Source organism: Vombatus ursinus, unplaced genomic scaffold (assembly GCF_900497805.2).
Source record: "Vombatus ursinus unplaced genomic scaffold, bare-nosed wombat genome assembly UNPS02011014.1, whole genome shotgun sequence".
Classification (NCBI taxonomy): domain Eukaryota; kingdom Metazoa; phylum Chordata; class Mammalia; order Diprotodontia; family Vombatidae; genus Vombatus; species Vombatus ursinus.
In genome coordinates this window covers 3345980-3369788 of record NW_020950792.1, presented here as the reverse complement: position 1 = coordinate 3369788, position 23809 = coordinate 3345980, and the positions used below count along the sequence as shown (strand labels likewise).

General features: G+C 36.9%; 1 protein-coding gene across 1 annotated transcript in view; it reads left to right on the top strand.

Moving 5' to 3' along the window:
* The window catches only part of GPC6 (glypican 6), a 1245595-nt gene that overhangs the window by 740709 nt on the left and 481077 nt on the right, over positions 1–23809 (top strand). The gene's annotated exons all lie outside the window — the stretch shown is intronic.

Sequence of the window (23809 nt, the reverse complement as noted above, 5' to 3'; positions counted from 1 at the left end):
CAATATTCGGATCATGTTTTGCAGTTATGTACCAGCCCCTAGATTTTTTTTTTATTCTTTCTCAGCTTTAGCCCTTATGCTAAGGGACTTCACCAACCTAGCTGATGTTCCCTCAAACTCCCTGACTGACTGGGTGCCAGCTGTATACTATGAAGTCCCATAACTAGCATGTAACCCCTTCTTAGCTATCCTTCACAGAATCATTCTTTTCCTTCAAGATGCAGCACAAGCACTACCTTCCACATAATGCCTTTCTTGATTACTCTAACCTAATTAGCCCCCCACAGTATTGAACTCTATTGTATTACCTTTTTGTATTTCTTCTCTTTCTATACGTGTTTCTATATTTTTCTCTCCCCTATTTGAGTGCAAGCTCCTTGAGAGAAAGAATTGTTGTATTTTCTTTATCTCTCCATTGCCTAAAACAGTGTTTGCCTCATAATAGGTGCTTAATAAATTCTTGCCAATTGATTGTGCATACATATACGATTTTCATGTCTTGATGCTTAAAAAATTATTTTGTTCTACACCATATGTGTCTCTTACAGAATATTATTTTGCTGCCATGGAGGTAGTGGAAACATCTTAGAAGTTGTTAGTAGAATTCGCCTGATAGATATTGAAGGGAGCTTTTATATTTGGTGCACACTGCAGTCATATTGCACTGGGCTCTCTCTGTTTTCAGTTCCCTTTATTGTGTTTCAGTTTATGTAGCACACTTAATTTTTCATGCTTCACTTATTTGTTTGGGGTTCTTTGTTGAAAATAAGGATATATTTCAGGCAAGCCTCAAGTAGGAGGAAACCTGAAGCACTTGATAGGAGATGGCCTCAAAACTATGAAGACCTAGGTTCAAGACCTATGTGTAATACATGTGGTGTGACATTTTTAGCCTTTCAGTACAATTTCAAGTCAACTGTAAGTTGCAGAGAAAGGTACCAACCTGCATTGGTGGTGAATTTCCTCACCTTGCAGTTCCCTGTGTCAGTGAAATCCCAGGTCAGTCCCTGTTTCTCTGTCTCAAATAGGAAACAGTATTGCCTATACCAGAATTAACTTCATTCTGTTTTTTAAAATAGCTTGTTAACTCACACTTTCTTCTCCAGAGAAAAGTAACTGAGAACTGCCATGGAACTAGTATTTTATCTGCCAATTAAATATTCTTTTTAGTGCCTACTTTCTTCTTACCTTTTTTTAAAACTACCTTCTTGCTCACGTACATATTCATATAATATAAATTTCCTTTTATATGGGAATGACAACTGGTTATGTCAAGCTAGATAGATTTGATTGATTTGTTTGACAAATGGTTTCTCTTAGAAGATTCAATTATTCTTTAAGGTCATCTTGGGGGCTGTGAACTTCTCCTGTTGCTTCATTCCTTCTTGGAGATACATTTAATCACAATTCGCTATAAATTCATGAACTGTACAGAGTGGTGCTCAGGCAATTCATTCTTAAATTATTAACAGGTTTATCCCATGTTGGCTGTGTGTTTAAATAATTGCCACTGGTACAAAATATGTATCACAACAAAAATACGATTTAATGCATAATTTATTTATGGCTCAGCAAAGTTGTTGTAGATGCTGTTTTTAAGTACAAATACACTTCAAAAACCCACATGCTCAGGTGAGTAAACACTATACTGTAGGAGACAAGAGTATATGAGGCAATAACTGTCTTCCCTAAGTCAGATTAACACTGAAACTCTGCCCTGTTCTATTTATGTGATGATAGAGATAGTTTTACAATATGCATGTGCCTTGAATACATAGCTGTTGTTACTGATGTATTTGCCCTTACCATGCTTTTTGATCTGTAGTTTTTGTGTTTGCTTTGACGTGGTCTTTGACAGGTAAAATCAGTTTCTATCCCCTCAACTCACTTAATTCCATGAATTATTTTTTGACCCAATTTTTTTTATATTTTTAAGACAACCAGGTAAGATACAAAGTATAACTGAGATAAGGAGATTCTCCTCACTACTCTGCATGCTCTTCAATTTTGAACTAAATTTTAAAAATTGATTAATAACAACTCTGTAGAACAGAATATATAAGAAGTATTCTTATTCACTGCAGAAAAGGTTCTTTTTTTGGGGGGGAAGTTAAAAGTTGACTTCAGTCATGCGTACCTTAGACAACAGGGTAAAATAATCCAGACTTAGTTTGTGGCTTTCAGGATGGGTTCATCTGACTTTTTTATTAACCTAAATCAAGAGATTTTTCACAACTTATTTCCAGGATACTTTTTTAATACATATACTCATGATCACCAAGATGTTACGGGTAGAATAGCACACCAGTGTGATACCAAAAGCAGGTGATTTCTGATCTTATGCAGGCTCCAGTAGTCTTTTTTTGATCTCTTTAGTATATCATGACCATAGGATCATAACTCCAGAGTTAGAAGAGACCTCAGAAGTCAACCATGGGTCACCCGTTTACAAGAAGGGACCGTAAAGTTTATCTGGTCCCAATCCTCCTTTTTTTATAGATATTTAGGAAGAGTGGCTTGATCTGGGTCTCACTGGTAATAAGCATCAGAGGTAGGATTTGAATTTCGGACCTCAGAATCCAGAGTAAGCACAATTTCCCTTTTGTCAGCCTGAGGAATATAGTGGAATCTTTCATGACCTTTGTGGCTATCGCTTCTTCCTAATGTGGTGTCATTATGAGGAACCTCTAGCATAACCCATCTGCCACAAAGTGTTTATGTCTGTATTTGTGTACTTTTTCCCATGGCTCACTGGAGAGTGTTAACTAATGCTAATCAACTGGCTTCCTTCATTAGTATGAAGGAGAGAGGGTCTTGGCCAACTTTAAAGTAACCGGGTGGGATTTAAGTGATATTAAACATTATTAAGTTTTAATGATTTGCCTGTTGGCATACAAAGCACAAGAAAAGGTTATTCCCAGCCTAGAAGACTTTTAATTGATGATAATAATGACACATTATATTAATATGGTTCTTCTCTTAGGAGCAACTTAAAGCTTTTTATAAGTCATCTAATAAATTTCTCTGAAACTTGATACCAAGGTAGAGGTATAACTTTAGGGTTTCTGGCACCCAGAACAAGCATCACAAAATCTTCCTTGGGAAAGCAGTAGTAAACACATCCTCAAACCACTGTTTTAAGGTAGAGGAGGTAGAAGGAAAGTCCCATGGAGTAAGAGAGACCCCATGAACCACGGTCCAGTACGGGGAAAGATAGGTATCCTCAGGGTGCCACAAGACTGATGCCAGGGAGATTTACATAGAAAAGAGAGAAGTAGGGGCAGCTAGGTGGCACAGTGGATAGAGCACCGGCCCTGAAGTCAGGAGGACCTGAGTTCAAATCCGGCCTCAGACCAAACACTTGACACTTACTAGCTGTGTGACCCTGGGCAAGTCACTTAACCCCAATTGCCTAAAAAAAGAAAAGAAAAGAAAAGAAAGAAAAAAAGAGAAGTATGGAGCCAAGCTACAGAGGAGCTATCTTTAAATGGTTGCTTCCTTTAACTAATTATTCTTTTTAAATTGGTGTTAAACTCAGTTGATTATGCCTATTGAAGGGACCAGATGTTGTCACAACCCTCTAACTTTGAGTCTTCTGGGGCAAAACCTGAGTTACCTTGCCTTTTGATTAGTTATTTTTTCAATAATTATCAGACTCTTCATGACCCCATTTGGGGTTTTCTTGTCAAAGATACTGAAATGGTTTGCCATTTCCTTTTGCAGCTCATTTTGCAGATGAGGAAACTGAGGCAAACAGGATGAAGTGACTTGCCCAGGGTTACACACCTACTAAGTATCTGAGGCCAGATTCGAACCAAGGAAGATGAATCTTTCTGACTCTAGGCCCAGCACTCTATCCACTGTACCACCTAGATGCCTATCTTGCCTTAAGGATAAAGAAATGAGTTAAGAACTTGACCAAAGGCATTGGTAGATAAGAGACAAACCAAGGTTTTATCTCTATTGTTCTTAACCCACAACAAACAATTTTCAATTAGGTAGTGGTCTAAACTTGACTCCCTTTCCAAAATAGTAAATTCTCTTACTTTCATATCCTCATAGGAAAATAAAAATTAATTCCTAGCCTTTAAACTATATTATGCAATTTTCAAAATGTCTTCTTTATGCAATTCTTCTCCCTCTTCCAATAAATCTGTGGAAACACTTGAGGCTGAGAAAATGGAGTATAGAACATCATTGTGTCAAACTCAAATATTAAGGGGTGAGATGAGGGAACACTAATATATACATAAGGATCCCTGGCTGTCCATATTCACTTAGAAAACCACATATCAATATTCTATTGTATTTTTATTTTGTTAATTATGTTCCAATTATATTTTAATCAGGTTCTGGCTTGAAAGTGTGGCTGTGGGTAGTAGGGTTTGTGTTTGACCTTTCTGCTGTACAACATTCAAAGAAAAGGCTCTCCATTTAAGAGTGACTAGAAAGCAGATTTTTTTTCATATCATCCTTTCTTGTAAAACAACAGAAATAGTAAAAACGAATAAGATAGATGACGTTAGTAAGAGGGCATGGATAGACAGTATTAAAATATTGTACTTGGGGAGGATAATAATTTGCCTCAACAGATTATCTTACGTAAAATGGACCGAGTATGCATGAGGTTGTTGAAACAGGAACAGTATAAGGCCTTTGACAGGAAGAAGATAACATTAATCTTCCATATGTTTCATATACCCTATGTTGAAAGATCTCTGATATTAAAATCAGGAGACGTGGACCTGAGTAGTATCTCTGTTACTTGCTAAAAACAATTATCCCTTCAACATCCCCAGAACAGTTATCCCAGCGACATTCCTCATTGGGATTTTGATATATCGTAGATTGGCATAAGAAATTAAGTGGGAATTTTTGGGGAGCTTTGTGAAAGCTGCAGACGACAAATGAAGGCCTGCAGACAAACATAGAGCTTATGACCAAATACTAAACCTAAGTTTTACAATAAGGTACTATAAAGACTCCATAAAAGAAAAAGAAAAATTTCAGTCTTCTCTGGTACAAAGGGCAGGCCAAAAAATTTTGTGCAGATTTTCCAGATCCTAAGCCACCATGTCCCTAACCTCTACAGTGTAGAAGGGATAAATATATACAGGGTGTCCAAAGGTTCTAAGCCAGTTTTAAGTTTTATTAGCTTAAAAAATTTGAGGGACACACCCTGTATATGCTTGGAAAAATCACTTAAACTCCCTTACCCTTTGCTTTTTTATGTGTGAAATGGGAATAAGAATACTTTCATTGACTATCCTATAGGACAGTTGTAAGTATTAGGTGGAATAATGTATAAGAAAGTGCTTTATAAACATAAAATGCTATACAAATGCATCCTATTGCTAAGATTATTCTTTTGGACAGATCTTAGCAGGTTTTCCCTTCATTCTCTCTAAGCCCAGGAAATTGCTTCTGCTGTACCATTCTCTTTTTTTTATTATTACATGATCTTGGGTGGTTCACAGAGACATTCCCCTTTCCAATACCAATGTTGAACACAATTCTCTATTGACAAGATGTGCTGCAGTGTCCTTGTTCCCCACATCTATAGCTGGTGTTTTCTTGATGGCATGTTACACTCAGATGATTTGTTAAGGAACGTATCTTTGACTGCCTCTTCTATCAGCTACAACCCTTTTCTATCTCCATATAAAAAGTACCTGGAGGGGAGTCAGCCCACCTGCTAAATAATGTCATCTTAGAGTTCTGTCAGTGGTCCTGGTTCCTTTCCTCCTAGTATCCAAAATAAATCTAATTTACCCATTGATTTGAAGCTTGCAATCAAACCCCTACTCTGTGTGATTTGGGTCACTGCAAATATGTGCCTTAGGTTCACCTCAATTGAATTAATAATCAGGTTCCTCACCACAAAGTCTCTTGCAGGGAAAGCTCTCATTGGATATACAAGGAACTCATCAACTTGGAACTTTTTTTAAAGATATAGCAGAAATTAGGAGCACCGTCAGGTAATAAAGGATAAAAACAAAAACTTTGCACAATTCTGTAAGAAATTCTTAGATAGCTAAATCTTAGATAGCTCTGAGGTGGAGAGCTTTTTTTAGCCATACTGGAGAAAAGGAGGAGCATGAGGAAGCAATAGGACTGCTGATGTGGTGGATGAAATGATGGTAGAGGATAACGGAGAGAAAGCAAAACTGCTCATCTTTTATTTGGCTGTATTTTTTTTCTACCAGGTAGAATTCACTTTGGATTAGAAAGGAAGAAGAATAATGACTGGTAGAGGCATAGCATGGACTTACCTGGCTTGATGCCAGAAACAAGTGAATTACAACCTTAAGTACTGAAAGAATTGGCAGATATCATCGATATGTCAACAAACCAGTGTCCTGGCCAAGGAACTAAAATGCTCTCTCCATGCTCTTTCCGTCCACCCCCTGATCAAGTTATAGGTGACATACTTATCATATTTGTGGATGGGAAGGATAGTTAATATGATGGATGATAAACATGGGATTCAGAAACACCTTAGCCAGCTAGAACATTGGGCCAAATCTCAAAGGATAAAATTTAATAGAGATAAATGTAAAGTTATATCATTGTTGTTCAGTCATGTCTGATTCTTCATGAGCCCATTTGTAGTCTTGGCAAAGATACTAGAGTGGTTTGCTATTTCCAGCTCCCTTTACAGATAAGGAAACTGAGGCACACAGGGTGAAATGGCTTGCCCAGTGTCACACAACTATTAAGTGTCTGAGACATAATTTGAGCTCAAGTCTTCCTCACGGTAGACCTGACACTCTTATCTACTGTGCTATGGGGCTGCCTGTTGATGAAGTTGGACAGCATAGACTGCAATGAGACTTTTACTTCCTTATTCCTAGAAGCTATGTGTGGGTTCAAAAAAGTCAAATAGTCAACGTCACAAGATGGGGGGGGTGTGGCTCGGCCTCAATGCAACAACAATATCATCAACAATAGTAACAACAAAAATAGGCATTTATTAAGGTCCTAGTATCTGCCAGTAAGTGTGCTAAATGCTAAGGATATAAAGAAAGGCAAAACAATCCCTACCTTCAAGGAACTTAGATTCTAATGGTAGAGACAGCGTGAAAACAATTATGTACTAACAAGGTATATACACAATAAAACAGAGTTGATCTCGGAAGGAAGGCACTAATATTTTTATCTGAAAAAGTTGTAGGGTTTTTAGTGGCCTGTAGTATCAATATAGTTCAGTAATATTATATGACAGCCAAGAATATTAGTGAGGTATTAAATGGAATTGAGCTGCGTGTCTTCCAGGAATAAGGAAATAAGAGTCCCATTGTAGTCCCATTGTAGTCCATACTGGTTCAACCTCATCTAAAATATTGTGTTCACTTCTGGATATGACATTTTGAGAAGGAAATAAGACAACTGAGATAATAAAGGACTTCACGGTGATGCCATTTGAGAATGAGACGAGACAATAGGAAACATTTAACCTGAAAAAGAAATGACTTTGAGGAGAAAAAAAGTTGTTGTTAAATATTTGGATAGCAATCCCAGTAAAAAGAAGAATCAACCTTATTCTGCTTGCTCCCAAAGGTAAGAATAAAGAACAATAATTGGAAATGGCAAAGAGGCAAATTAATTTCTGAAGTTTCTGTTAACTTCTGAAAATTGTGGCTGGTCAAAAGTGGAAAGAGTTGCTTCAGGAGGTAGTGTGTTCAGCAACATTGGAAGTCTTCTAGCAAAGGCCACTTATTGGGAAATCTATAGAAGAATACTTTGGCAGGGATAGGTCGTACTAGATGGCAGTCGCGCCTACTTCCAGTTATGTAAATCTGTGATTCTTCACTTCTTGTCCTCCAAATTACTGTTTACAATTGGTCTCTGACGTTGACTGTATTCCAGGTTAATGGTAGGGATGAAGGAGGGTGACTTGGACTGTACCTATTCAACTCCTTTAGCTCTAATCTTCCTGCTGTTGTTCGTGCAGTTAAAAAAAGTTAGACCAGAAATGGCATGTTTATGTCCCCTCCATATTTTCACTTTTCTCTTTTTTTTTAAGGCAATTGGGGTTAAGTGACTTGCCCAGGGTGAGTGTCAAGTGTTTGATCTGAGGTCAGATTTGAACTTGGGTCCTCCTAATTTCAGGACCGGTGCTCGATCCACTGCCCCTCACTTTCTTCTTTTAACTTACTGCCTACAATGCTGTATCGTTTATGGTAGCTCACTCTTCCTTTTCATGATTGATGCTTCTATTGACTTCTCAGCATGTACTACATCATAAATGAAGCTCATACAATCCTCATAACATCCCCATGAATAAGCCAAGTGGATATAATTAATTCTATTTATAGATAAGATGGCTTAAACTCATCAGGGTTAAGGTCTCACAGTATTTATCATATACCTCCTGCACTGAGGTCCTACAACCTCATCATCACATGGAGGTAACCCAGGATTCTTGAAAGCTATGCCAATGGAACACAAGCTCTGGAGGGCCTCACCAAGCTAGAAAGTTTTGCCTATCCAGCAAAGGATTGTATGTTTAGCATCAGAGAACCACCCTACCTAAGAGAGACTAATTACTTCAGGGTATGCTTTTCATTCAAATGATGAATTGGTGGTGGTAGGGTGAAGGTGGAGAGAACACTCTCATGAAAAGTCATTAAAGTATCTACTAGAGTTTGGGGAGGTTGCAGTCTACTTTCTTATACTAATGAAATCACAGAGCTTTGAAATATCGGGCTAGTATATATCAAGCACTGTGCATGTCCTGTGAAGACCTAAGACCTCCAAAACACATTTTTGCATACGGTTTAGACAAAAACATGGTGTTGCCCAAAAAGGCATATTTGTTTCTGCTAAATGAACTGACATGCTCAATTATTTATTTCCAAGTGCCACCTTCAATGAATCAGCAGCTGTAACTGTCTTTGAAAAATTTTTCTTCATTCAGAAATTGTAGAAATGAAATAAAATAAATACATGGATATTTGTATACATTTGGAAGGTGACATGCTTCAAAAAAGATACTTGTGCTGAGACATTACTTTAAAACTCCTGTTGATGTTGTTGAGTGTTCTTTCTTTAAGTTCTAAACTAGTCCATGGTCATTTGACCATTTCACAAGGCTAATTCCCTTCTTGAACTACAGATATCATTTTAGGTCCCCTTATATATCTTTGGCAACTTTGACCATTAGGACCAAGAGTTTTATTAGCATGAAACAGCAAAGAAGCATTTAGTCCACCATATTTCTACGGGAAAAGAGCTAAAGCACAAGGTCACCAAATTTGTCATGTATTAATCTGATGCTCATTTTATTTCAATAAAATAAAAGACTAATATCTTTTAGAATAAGAATATAGACCTTGGGGTGTTCAACCAGAAACCTGGAATCATCTTGCTTTCTTGAATTGCTGGAGTATGACGGTGGACACTTCCCTTGAAGTAACCATCTCCGCCAGGCCAACCCTCAAATTTTTCAGAAAAGAAATATAGTGAGCATAGTACGCTAAAGTCTTAGGATTGCTTAAAGTGAGAGAAATGTGCCAAAGTGTACATAGTTGACCAGAGGTTCACTCACAGGGTAAGTGACATTGATAACACGGCTGCCACTGACTTGGCATACCTCATGAACCATAATAGCTACTCTCTATGCTCCCATTCCCATTGGATATCCCCATGAGTCAAAGAGAGAAGGGCATGCTAAAAGCAGCCAGCTCAGAGATTAGTCAGATAAATCTTCAACATTTGTAGATCATTTTCCACTTCTTAGGGCCGTTATTAAAGTATAGATAGTGGGAGAAGCGGTGTCTTTGTAATCAGAAAACCTGTTTTCAAATCACATTCCAGATGCTTACTCCTTGTGTGACTTTGGATAAGTCACTTAAGTTACCCACTCCATGGGCTTATATTTCTTCATTTATAAAGAGTGGAGGTTGGACTGGAGGGTCTCTGAGTACCCTTGTTGCTTTAGATCTATGAGCTTATGTTCCTGTTAACTTATGTTGCTTATGCTCAGGGCTAACAGGATAGCCAGTATAACCTTTGATGGCAGCCAAGCAAGGCAATGGAATTCCCTCATGGCTCCTATAAATACACTGCATGAGGGTGTTTCTGTTATGAAAAGAGAAAAGGAGACTGAATTTCTGGTCCTAACTTTGCCCTTAACTGGTGGTCTTAGGTATGTCATTTGACCTTTTAGTGCACCTGAGTTTCCCTGCATTAAAGTGAAGGGATAACACCTTTTCTAGCTGCTTCATAGAACTGTTAGTGAGATGAAGTAAACATGTAAATGTGTTTTGAAATGTATAAAATTCTATACTAATGTAATACAGTACTACTAGATATTCCTGGCTTCTGTAAACTTGATTCCCTTATATCAAAGAGGAAATTTCAGTGAGAAATGTATATACCCTGTTTTTGAAAATAAAATGGCACAGATGTGGTACTTTTGCATTATCAGTGATATCATTGTTGAAAATGTGGACTGTTGTTCTTTGATGCTATAATGAACATATTAAATCTGCAACTTCTTTTAAAATTTCCTATACACTAGCAAAGGAATGAGAATAATGTTCCCAGGCCTTACTATACCACAGGGATGATGATATAATTATGATAATATTTCTAAAGAATATTGGTTCATCAGAAGGGGATTATATTGGCCCAAAGAACATTTCGTTTCTAACTTTCTGTTAATTTAATAATAATAATGACACCTAGCATGTATATAGCACCATAACATTTGCAAAGTGTTTTCAGATATTTCTCATTGGTGTTATTGTTATCCCTGTTTTACAGATGAGAGAACTGAGACACCCTTAGGTTAAGTAACTTGTCAGTGGCTAATAAATTAATAACAAAGCTGGTAAGTGTCTGAGGCCAGATGTAAACTCAGCTCTATTCTGAGGTCCAGGTCCAGGGCTCTATCCACTGAGCCACCAGATTCTTAATTGAACATATATACCTATATATGTTCAGAAATCCATGTTTTCTTTGTTGGGTTTTGGCCCTTTGCTACAAATTACCGATTACAACCTTTCTGTGCCTTAGTAAATAGCCTTTGTGAGTTGATGTGGCATAATTATATCTAGATATATGTATATACACACATACATATATATATACACACATATGTATGTACGTATATACTATACATATATAGATATTCATGATATGCATATACCTGTGCATATATATATATAAATATATATATTTATATAAATACAAATATATTGGTGTAATAGGAGGCAATGTGGTTCAGAGGAAGAATAGTGGTGTCAAAGTCAGAGATATTGGTTTAACTCTCAGCCCTGATTCTAATCCTAGAGTTGTCATTCCCTTAGGTATAACTTTGAATGAGTCACCTAACCTCAGTTTCCTCATCTGTAAGTGAGAGGATTGGGACTGAATGGTCAATATTGTCCCTTCCAGGGCTACATCTACAATCTACAATCCCTTAAACAAAAATTCTGTTTATGGAACTCTCCAAAATTAGACCGAATTCCTTTCCCCCACAAATACCTCTCGTACTAGCTTTCTAATTACCTAAAATTCCCCAATTAGAAATCCATCCTTCTTACTGAGGGCTCTTCTGTACAAATTCCAGTAACCTTGGGATACATTATCTTGAGGTTTACCAGTTAGTGGGACCTCATTAGGAATGAGCTAGTTAGTGCTTTTCCTAGAGTAGGATTTGACAGGATAGTGAAAAAAAAATCCCATAAAGGCATTCAGGAGTAGGAAAAGTACTGCCAAGAGAAGGAAAGATCATAGAAGGGAGGTTAGAGGCATCAAAGACAAATTTAGTTAATTTCATGTCTTTACCTAGGGCCAACTCTACTCTGATTTCCCATGCACCTTGCTTTCTGTTTGTCATATATTAAACATACCAGTGAATGATAGCTATGAGTTTGTAGACTGATATGGCTCACGCTTAGCATTTTTTTTCCTTTCCATATGATTTGGTTGAATTCACTTTGATTTATTTGAATTCAGTGGCCTTTAATTTTCTATCAATGTAACAACAAAATAATGATTTTATTATGTTTAAAAAACAACCAGGTGAATTAATGAGTTTTTTTCCAGTTTTGCAACTGGTTGGTCTAACATGTCTATAAAGACTACCTTTGAAATGATGATTTGATCAATTCTTTTATTTTAATTCATCAGCCACCATCTATGACACAGTAGTTATGTTTAATTTTCAAAAGAAAATTAGAAAATGAGAAACTATAATTAATCCCATTGGGCTAGATTTACTGAAATATAACAAAGGCACACAGCAAGATACAAAATAGCTAGTGAAACTCAAAGATATCCAACTTTAAAATAAAAATTTTCACATCTTTGACTACTAGTAGGGTGTCAAGGAATTTGGGTGGTAGATTAAAAGCATGTGCAGGCTCTAAAGCAAATTATGATTTTATATGGAAGATCAAGATAATTTTCCAATAGCATTATTCAGAAGTCTTAACAATGATTTCCCCCAAGTAATTAAATCCAATCAAGATACTGACATGTTATAGAAATATTACGATGCTTTCATGAGTGCTTATAGAATGTCACAGTCCTTTCTTTAAATTATTTTGAATGATTAGAGAAAATAGTAATATAAGCATACCCTACCTCACATCATTGGTATTTGAAAACTCATCTGTAGGGGAAACAACACTGGGGGGAGGGGAGGAAGAGTTAGTGCTGTGGGAACAATTGTTATAAATAAGAATGGACACCTAGGTCAGGTATCTGGGCCGGGGAGGAGCAAAAAGTTTAGAGGAAGGCCTAACGTTGAATGCAGCTCAACTAATATGTCTCAGGATGATCTGGCCACAGAATATCCCCGGGCAAGGGGGAGGACAGGACTAAGCAGAACAGAGCCAACTGTTTGGCAATTACATTGATAAAGAATATGGGTGAAGGGCAGAAAACCTGAGGCAGCGCTAACAATGAGGAAGAAAGCAAACCCTGCAAAGAAACATAGGGCTTATCTAGAGCCCAGCACAGGAGGTGAGACCCATAAGAAGATATAGTTACATAGCATTAGGCCTGTGAGAACATTTGGGACAGCATTATATGCAGGGGAGCCTTCCAGGAATGCCGGTCAACCAGGGACGGAGTTAAGGGAAGCAAATGTGCTATAGAAGATTGAGAGGAGCAGGGCTGAGCAGAAAGAATAGATTTCAAGATATTCTGGGTTGGTCTCCAATGTTTGCACAAATTGCTATGTTAGTATCATTTCACAGTGTTATTATGGGGTTTACTGATAATCTATTAATAAGAGTATTACTGCAGAACATCATAGATTGGAGCCCTTGGTGACTGTGTGTGCCTGAACAACTCCTTATCTCTTATCTTTGGAAACTGTTTACTCTTTGGAGTAAAGTCCTTCATGGCTGCTGCCAATACCACCAACAGGAGTATCAAAGCCCACACTTGGCCACTGCCAATGCGGTCTACACATGGCTGCCATAGGAATGCTCCCTAAGTATGACCTTCGATTGTATCCCTGTCATTCTTAAAACACTTTACCAGCTCTCAGCTCCCACAGAATTAAGAGTAATCACCTAAGGTTGATGACCTTCAAGACTTTCCCTACTGTGGCTCCTGCCTACTTTTCCCTCCTTATTTCCCGCTACTTCTCTATCCATAGTATATGCTCCAATTAAAAGAGCCTCATTAATGTGCCTCTCTGCATTTTCACTAGTTGTCCCTTCACTTTTAGAATTCTCTGCTTTATCTTCTCTGACTCCTGGTTTCCCACAAGGCCCCACTAAAATCTCACTTTCTGCTGGAAACCTTTCTCTATCCCCCTTAATGCTAGTATCTTCCTTCTGTTAATTATATCCAATTTATCATATGTCAGTCTTGTTAGTACATAGTTGTTTACAACGTGTCTTCCCCATTAGACCATGGGCTCCTAGGAAACAGGGACTGTTTTTTATGACTTTCTTCGTGTCTTCAGCACTTAACACAGCACCTGGCATCTATTAATCCTTTAATAAAGGTCTGTTAACGAATTGACTTGACCCCTTCTTAAGGGGATAAGGAAAGGAGCAAGTTATATAACTTACCCCAGGTACTTTCTGTCTCTTACTAATAGGAAAAGGGAAATCAGATCTCCTCACTCTTTCCCCCCATAACATACTCCATGTACATACATTCACAACTTTCAGTTGTGAATAATAACAGTGTTTGCTAATCATAGATTTAGAGTTGGAAGGAATCTTGTCTAGTCCAAAATCGTCATGTTGTATATATTTTATAGCTTCTCCCTCTATTAGAATAAAAACTCCTTTCAAGTAGGGAGCTTTATTCTTTGTATTTTTATCCCCAGCACCTAGCGCAATGTCTGGTTTATAGTCAGCATTTAACAAATACTTGCTCGCCAGTCGATTACAGATGAAGAAACTAAGGACCAAAGGACTGAAATGACTTTCCCAAAGTGATCCATTCATGTATTAGATATCGGAGCTGAGGTTTGAGCCCTCTGATTCCAAAGTTCATACTAATTCCACTATAGGACATTACTTTTCCCTAATCTTGCAGTGCATTACAAGAGAAACTAATTATAATGTAACTTTTTTCTCTATTATGTGATTTTGTATATATCATGAGTCAAATCATATCTCTTGAAAAGATATGGGAAAAATTCCATGTAATAGATTAATCAGTTGCACAAACATTTGTGCTGTTAACCTGGAGCCATACTATATTCTAACTCATACACCATGTTCTCTTTTTAAGAGACAGCCAAGTGGTAGAGTAGCTAGAGTGATAGACCTGAAGTCAAGAAGAACTGAGTTCAAATCCAACTGCCAACATTTATTAGCTGTGTGACCCTAAGTCACTTAACCTCCACCTTCCTCACTTTCTTCCTCTGTAAAATGGATATGATAACAGCACGTTCTTTCCAGCATTTTTGTGAGGATAGGTTGAGGTAATGTTTGTAAAGTGTTTTGCAAACTTTAAAGCTACAGAAATGCTAGCCATTTTATGAACGGAAGTTGACTTAGACAAATATATGAATTGAAATTTTTCATATCAGTGATGATAGGTACTTGCAATCAAGTGCCCTATTATTGTTGATTTTATGTCAATATACATATTAATTATACATCACATTAATTAAAGTGTATTGAAATATAGTACCGCAAAAGGGGTTCCTAATATTTTTACTTCCTTAGACATTTCTTGGCATGGCACATATTTTCCCTTTAAGCAGACATTTCCCCTAATTTTATCACCATTTGAATCACATATTTTTTAAGTATTTTAGTAAGTTGTACTTTTACCTGAGGTCTCCATTTCATGATTTTTCTGTACTCCTGGCTCTGTCACCTGTGGATACACTATTTTCAAGACTTATTCACAGTCTTCTTGATTTTCTAAGATAAACATCAATATTCTGAGGCTACTAAATTTTGAAATGTACACAAAAATACACTACTGTTTTAGAAGAATGAGGATGGAAATGTCAGACTTCTCAAGGAATCCCAAGTATACACATTCTGACTACTTACCAGAAATTGCCTTTTGTGGTTGTTTTATTTATTCATGACCATTGAATGAAATGAAAGTTCGTAATAGTTAGTCCCTATTGGAAAACTTTTTTTTAAACACCAGGTGGGGAGGATACAGGTGATGTAAATATCTTCCACATTTTCAAATGTCAGCTGTTCCCAAGACTGGAAGCTTAAATAAACATATCTATAGTTTCAGCAGATGTTATCAATGCAAAATACCTAATTACAAATTTGTGTTCTATTAATAATAGTTCAGGGGAGATTTAAGGTACTTTGATTTTAATTTATAGTCAATTTTGTAAAAAAAAATGTATTGATGGATTACATACCCTTCTAGAACTGTGGAAGTTTTTCTTTAGATTGCCTCCCTTCAACAGATGGTATCTTTCTGATTGTTGTGACACTTCTTTGTTGCTCCTAGCTGATGACTCATCGTAGGAAAATCCCAGCAAACCCATACTAGAAAAATAAGATTGTTTGGAGTTCTTTGCTACATCTAATTTTCCAACAATTTCGACAGATGTGACAATTTCACTGAGATGTTGTCAAAATAAGAGCGACCCGTTGACAAATCAAATCTGGCTCATGTTTGGCCCTTTGGTACTATTCTGGTTCATCCTTGGTAACAGGGGATTTTATATCAATGTCATCCTTGACAACTTGATCATTTCAGATGGCACCTTGTCAATTTTTTTGTCCTTCCTGATGGCTCACTTTGCTGTGGCTGTGTAATCCTCCCTAGTACCTTTTTCAAATAATTATTGCCAAAGGAACAATGGTTGTAACTGATCTTCAACTACTTGGAAGTAAAAGGAGACGTTCTGCCCAGGGATTCTTTTGGAGGTCCAAAAGGAAAGGAAAGACAGTCTATTATAGAAGTATCAGAATCGTTCTAAAGAATTTCCTGAGTTTGGTCGTGAATCTAAGTTAGACTTGTGATTTCATATGGTAAAAAGGTAGCTTCCTTAACAATTCAGCATCAGAATATCCTCAACAAACATGGCGAGATTAGCAAGCCACAAAAATGAGGTCAGCACACAGTGGTATCATATGTTATTTTCTGTGTCAAAAAAGACCGTAAAATCATCCCATTATCATCAATGGCAAGGGGAGGTGTAATAAAGCTAAAATATTGGATTCTAGCAGCAGTAAGCTGACACAACAGAAATACTACAAACTGTTTAGGGTATGAGAGCACCAAAGGCCTTTTATGAGGCCTCAACTACTATAAGGACTAATCTAGAAACAGTGATAAAAGGAGTGAGGTGATAATTTTTGTGTACTGTAAATCCTATTTTAAAAGGGTGATGGGACTGAGCTGTAATTTTCTTTTAAAATAGCAGCTGGTGGCATCTATGATAAACAGAGTTAACTGAGCTTCTTTGAATGCCATCAAATTTATTTCTGATCATTCTGCCAGAAATATCCAGGGAGCAAAGGTAGAGCTGAAAGCAATGCAGTGAAAATTCTATTGTCTTGAAAAGCTAATAAAGTGTCTTTTGGTGAAGGATAGCCACAATGTTCTGCTATTAGACAAAAGCGGGCGGGGGGGAACATCTTAATTGTTTCCATTTTCTTTTAAGGTCAAGTCATTCTCAAACCAAACCAAAAGCCCCTAAGAAAAGAAGGTTAGAGCATCAGATTACTTTCAGAAAATACTTTTTACCCAGAAAAAAAACAATCAGGATCAAAGAGTCATTATTCTATATCGTGGATATAAAAAGACAGAGACGTACGAGCTGCTAATGAAGAGAGAACATTTTAATTTACATGTTTAATTAACGAGCATCTCCTATAAATCCAATTTGGAAAATAGTATGGTGATAAATAGGGATGAAAAAAATCAGTCCTGGGATTTAAACCACTCTAATCTGGCCAGTCACCACCTGTACAGCAACCCCAGAGCACAGAGAGTACTAGGAAATTTTTTTTAGCCAAAGTAGCTCTAGACTATTGTGGTTGGTTACAGATTCTAGTCACTGTTGAAATGTTTATGTAGAAGGACTTCTAGGTAGTCTTCCTAAGCTCATTCACCTCTATGTCCATAAGTACATTTCTACACAAAGAAATTGTGTTTCCATTCCAATGGGAAGACAGGATCAAAAAAATAATGCTAGTATTTATGTACAATTCCACAAAATTAAAAAAACCAACACGTGCTCTGGTTTCTCAAATATCTGTCTTCTGTTCTCCCAGTGAGAATCTTTCAGGATAGGTAGACATGCTTCAGTTTGTCTAATTCCTTCTGGCACTCAAGCAGCAGAATTAGGGAGCAGGACGAGTTCTACACAATGGAGACAAAGAATTGTATACTTGGAATCTGAAGCTCTATTTTCTAGTCCCTGCACTGTCATCATCACGCTGTATAGCACTAGTGTCCATGTAGCTAGCCCTTTACAATTTACATTTCCTCTTCTCTCACACAGGTGCTATTAGAATCAAATGTATATAGACTACTGGCTTTAGAGTCAGGGGACCTGGGTTCAAATTTTGCCTGTGGTGCCTATTACATGTGTGACCTTGTATAATCCCAATAAACATTTATTAAGCTCCAAAAATAAAAGAAATCGTTTCTGTGTGCATATACACACATATTTGTGTGTATATATATATATATATGCATGACATATATAGTATATATGTGTGCCTGTACACACACAAATGTACATGTGTATATACATGTACATGTACACAAATGTACACATGTGTATATACATGTATGTGTGTGTACCTGTATGTATACATATGTGTGTATACTATCTATGACATACAAATATACAGAGAGAGACAGACAGAGAGACAGATACGGGGAGGGGGTAGCTGTCCCAGAAGACTTAATGCAACTTTAAGATTTAATAGCTTTGGAACATCCTGTATATATACCTCTACAATACTGGAATTAGGGATTGAAAACTATCACATTTGAGGCCCTCAACTTCTGACAGCAATTCAAGTTTGATGGGAGTGGGCATGAGGTACCAGAGAAGTAGATAAACCACATTAGTAATCCCTAAAGCAACTTTAATGCATTTTATTTTGACAGGCTCCCTGGTCTTTTTTTTCTCCTCTTTGCCAACCCAGAGAAACATTCACATTGTGACTGGCTCTTCTGATTGGTGACTGACTACCACTCACACCTCTTTTTCAGAAAGGCAGCAAGCCATGTTTCACTTCACTAAAAGCTGGACTCTCTGGCCTTCCTCTCTTATTTCCTCTCAACAACCACCTTGGTTTTCAGTGTACATGTTCTTTTCTCTCCTCACCCCATCTTGCCACCCTCGTGTTGTCTTGAGGGCAGGGACTTCCTTGCTTGAATTTGTTTCCCTAGTTCTTAGCACACTTCCTAACACATAGTAAGTACTTATAAAATGCTTTATTATCTATCTATCTATCTATCTATCTATCTATCTATCATTTATCTATCTTTCTATCTATCTTTCTATCCACTCAACTATCTATCTCTGGGGAATGGTATGAAACCTTGGCAAGAAGGAATTAATTTCCATCAATAGGAATTCTTGTCCAAAGCATTAGCAACATAAGAATCACTCAACTCCAAGAAATGTTTTATATATGTATGTATATATGTATGTATTTCAGAGCATCTTCTTTAAGATAAAGGAAGTTTAAGGGGGCAGCTAGGTGGCGCAGTGGATAGAGCATCGGCCCTGAAGTCAGGAGTACCTGTTCAAATCCGGCCTCAGACCAAACACTTGACACTTACTAGTTGTGTGACCCAGGGCAAGTCACTTAACCCCAGTTGCCTAAAAAAAAATAAAAAAAAATTTAAAACTTTAAAAAAAGATAAAGGAAGTTTACAAGAAGCAATCATCATCACTCCATCAAAATTCAGCTGTGGCACCAGTTGATTTTAAATCTTAAAATATACTTTTTTTCCCCTTAAGGGAGAAAATAATTTGAACATATAGTCAAATAAAGCATCCACAAATCAGTTACATATATGTTGTGGCCTGTAGCAATTGTGTCTAACAGTCAAGCAGGGCTTTGTAGAACCTCCAAGTAAAATGTCAGTTAAGAAAGCATTCAAATAGCACCTTTCTCCAGTATCTGCCATGAACTACAGAACAGAGCCACACACAAATTTATGAAGGAACCCTTGTTGTTGTTGTTTTTATCACAGAAACTATACTGTAAAAGGTCTAGAGGACAGATGGACTACTAAAATGTTTTTCCAGGAGTAATGACAAAAGCAGAATTATTACAGAAGCATCTTCTATGAAGCAATTTTAAACTGACATTTTTGGTACCTGTTGAGGACCTATGATAGCCCTGAAGTATAGAGGCAATAATTCTTCTCTGGCCACCTTATTTGTCAGTATCATCATGGGTAGATATAACATCTTTTATTTATTCCCTGTGCCTTTACACCGGCTATCCCCCATGCTTGGAATGTATTTATCCTCCTTGTCTCTACCTCAGAATCCTCTTTCCCCAAGATGTAGCCACCACCTTTCGCATGGACCTTTTTTCTATCTCCCAACAACTAGTCCCCTCCCTCCCAAACTACTTTGAATTTAACTATTTTGTATATATTTATGGGCAACTAGGTGTGGCAGTGGTTAGACTGTCAAGCCTGGAATCAGGAAGATTCATCTTAGTGAGTTCAAATCTGGCCTTGGATTCTTACTAGCTGTGTGACCTTGAGCAAGTCATTTAATCCTGTTTGCCTCAATTTCCTCATCTGTAAAATGAACTGGAGAAGGAAATGGCAAACAACTCTAGTGTCTTTGCCAAGAAAACCCCAAATGTCGTGAAGAACTGTTGGACATGACTTAAAATGACTGAACAACAACAACATATATATTTAGGGTTATTCATATTATAATCATGCTATATGTTGTATCCTCCATTAAGCTACTTGTGAGTTCTGTACTTGCATCTCTAGCACCTAGCACTGTGCCTGGCATATAGTAGGGACTTCATAATTGCTTGCTGAATAACTAATCACTCTTCTATCCTCTCAGCATCTAGCATACTGTATCACATCTCTATCAGAATTAGCTGACTGACTGGACAGAAATACAAGGACAATCCAAACAGGAATCAGCTGCATATTCACTCAGCAATATTAGAATTTGACAATGCTGATTGTTTCTGTCGATGACTATGAATATTATTAGAACATAAACTCCTTGAGGGAAGGAACTCTTCTACTTTTCATGTATCCCAAATGAGATATGGTAGTATGAGTTCTTGTTGACTGACTGAATATGTAGAATAAAACATTTAAGTTAGATCACTTCTGACTGATCTCATTTTACTTCTACTTACATGTTCCATCACAACATACTTAGATAATACTTCATATGTATAGGGGAAAAGTTTAGGCTTATAATTCCATTATAAAGGAAACCTGATGTAGAAATTCCTTCAATCAGTGCAGATTGGCAACCTTTGATTTTTGGTCTTAGAGAGTTGTTTGTGGCAAGTAACTTTCCCATGGTCATAAAGCTAGTATGTCAAGCTGGCCAGGAGTATGCCAGAGACAGATTCCATTGTTAAATGTGTGCATTTATACCTCAAAAATCAGTAAATCTATAAATCAGGGTTTAATTTTCATTTTATTGATTGTCTGGACATAAGAAAAAGGAGAAAGTGTGAATAATGCAAATTAAACTTAAAAGAGTGTCCTAGAGTGCATTTTTTTTCTTGGACAGCCAGGTGTTAAATATTCACCAGCATACCACTGATAGATTCCCAGGTCTTCCTGATACTACAAAGGTTCTCTATATACTATGCCATACTTCTCAGTTCCTATAATGCCACATTAAAAAAAAAAACAATCCAAAGTATAAACTCAAATTATTTTTGACGGGAAAGAGGATGTCTAGGTCCTGTAAATGGTTTACTTTAATGGTTAAAACTGACGAACAAAACTTTTAGTATTTGTACTTCTGTATTAGCAACTGCATAAAGAGTAATAAAGACATTTTTAGTATTCAGGAATAAATTTTCTTACATCCTATGAAATTTTTAATTTAACTGAATAAATTCATTCCATGTAGAAAATCTTCTGAGAGGACCATCTTATTTATAAGAAAACTTTGTCTGAAGGGACATAGGATTAGTTACAACCCTCATGACATCAAAAGACTTAAGAGAAATTTGTGTTTAATCCTATTAAAAGCAACCACATAAAATGCTTTTCAGATCTTTTTTAGTTAGAAACTTCTATTAGTTTTCTTAGACTGGCTAGAGAATACATAAAAATGAACTTATCAAATCATTTTTGCAGGTTCATTTTCCCCAATGCTTTTTTGTCCTACTTAGAATATGTGTGTATGTGTTTGTATGTAGGCACATACATATATGTTAACAAATGTATGTTAGGAGAGTCAGGAATTGCTAGTTATTAAAATGAAATCTGAGAGTTTAGTGTATTCATGACTGTCTTGTTCTATCATATGGCTAATAGGCAGATACTCAACATTAGGGGACCAGGGGATTATTAAAAGATGACCATATTTGTTTTTGTCACTGTTCTGGCAACACCTTATGAGTGTGATTTCTTGGCAGGAAAGGTCTAAAGGATTAGGAATTGTAACTTTATAAGGAGGCCCACTAGTCCAATCCCATCCTACCATGGACCTTTACAGAGCAGATTCAACTACCCCTTGATCTCCCAAAATGACATCAGAATAAGTCATGAGTCATGGGTGTGTTGGCATATACTAGGGGCTTTTCATCAGTGAACAACAGATATTCTAAGTGGAAACAGGTTTCACCTCCACCAGTCTAAACAGGAGAAGCAGTGTGGTATAGGAGATAGTCAGGAAGACCTAGGATAAAGTTTTGCCCCTAACTTTGCCCCAGCTGTGGCTATGTGATCCTAGTCAAGTTATTACATTTCCTAGTGCCCAAGGCAACTCTATCATAGAACATTTACAAATCTGTACTGATAAAAAAAGAGTTCCCTCACAGACACTTACTAGTCGTGTGACCCTGGACAAGTCACTTTAGCCCTATTTGCTTCAGTTTTCTCATCTGTATAATGAGCTCGGGAAGGAAATGAAAAATCACTCCAGTATCTTTTCCAAGAAAACCCCAAATGGGGTCACAAAGTGTAGGACTCGACTGAAAAATGACCAAACAACAACACTGGCACATAGAAGGCACTTAATAATTGCTTGTTGAATGACTAATTACTCCTCTATTACGTCTCAGCCTGCTGTGTCACATTTCAATCAAAGTTAGCTTACTTACTAGACATGAATATAAGTACATGGTCACTGCATTAACTTAGCAACATTAGAAGTTGTCCTTGTTGTTCCCTACTCTGATGAAATCACAAGGCCACACTAAAAAAAAAAAAAAAGTTCACACAAATCTGAAACAAAACCTGAAATTAAAAAATACTTTCAGAAGGGCTTTGCAACTTATTGTCCTATTGGAATGGCTTAAAATAGTTCTGTAACAACATGGAAACACCATTGGAAAAGGATCCAGAAAACCTAAGTTCAGATTTCAACTGCCCTTTGCTAGGCACAATCTATTCACCTCTTTGTGCCTCAGTTTCCTCACCTATGAAGAGGGAGGGTAAGATAAGATGATTTCTAACTTTTCTAGCAGCTCTAAAGTTCCATAATTCTAAAAATGTATAAATAAGACATGAGAAAAACAAAAGTTTATTTTTTTTAATAAGAACGCACCAGAATATTATAAGACCCTGGGCAAGTCACTTAACCCTGTTTGCCTCAGTTTCCTTACCTGGAAAATTATCTAGAGGATAAAATGACAAACTGCTCTAGTATCTTTGCCAAGAAAACCCCAAAGGGATCACAAAAAGTCAGGCATGACTGAAAAGACTGAACAACAGTATTATAAGCAATATTGGATATTCATCCCATAAACAGAAGGGTTTCTTATGATATTTTTAACTTACCTACTTCATCTATAATGGAGTTATGCTTAATACTAGTTGTGTTTTCCAAAGGCTTTAAAATTGTACACATCCCTCTCCTTTGTAAGATGTTCTTATCACTTTCATGAGGCAACCATAACAATGCCCGCTGCTACTGAAAACATAAGAGTAAATGAATAATGAGATATGCAATAATATGATACTGTGTAATATCACTGCACCTCAGGTCACTAATGCTTCACACCTCATTAATTAGATGTTAATTGCAAAAGCTACATTAAAATCATTTCTTGCCTTGCTCTGTGCCCTGCAGAGGTGATCTTAGCATGAAACTCTCAGCAACTTCAATCCTTCAGAGAATCAGAGAAATAGATTTAATATTTGTAATGCTAAGGTTACAGACTTTCAGCCTCAGAAGAAGAAAAAAAAAAGA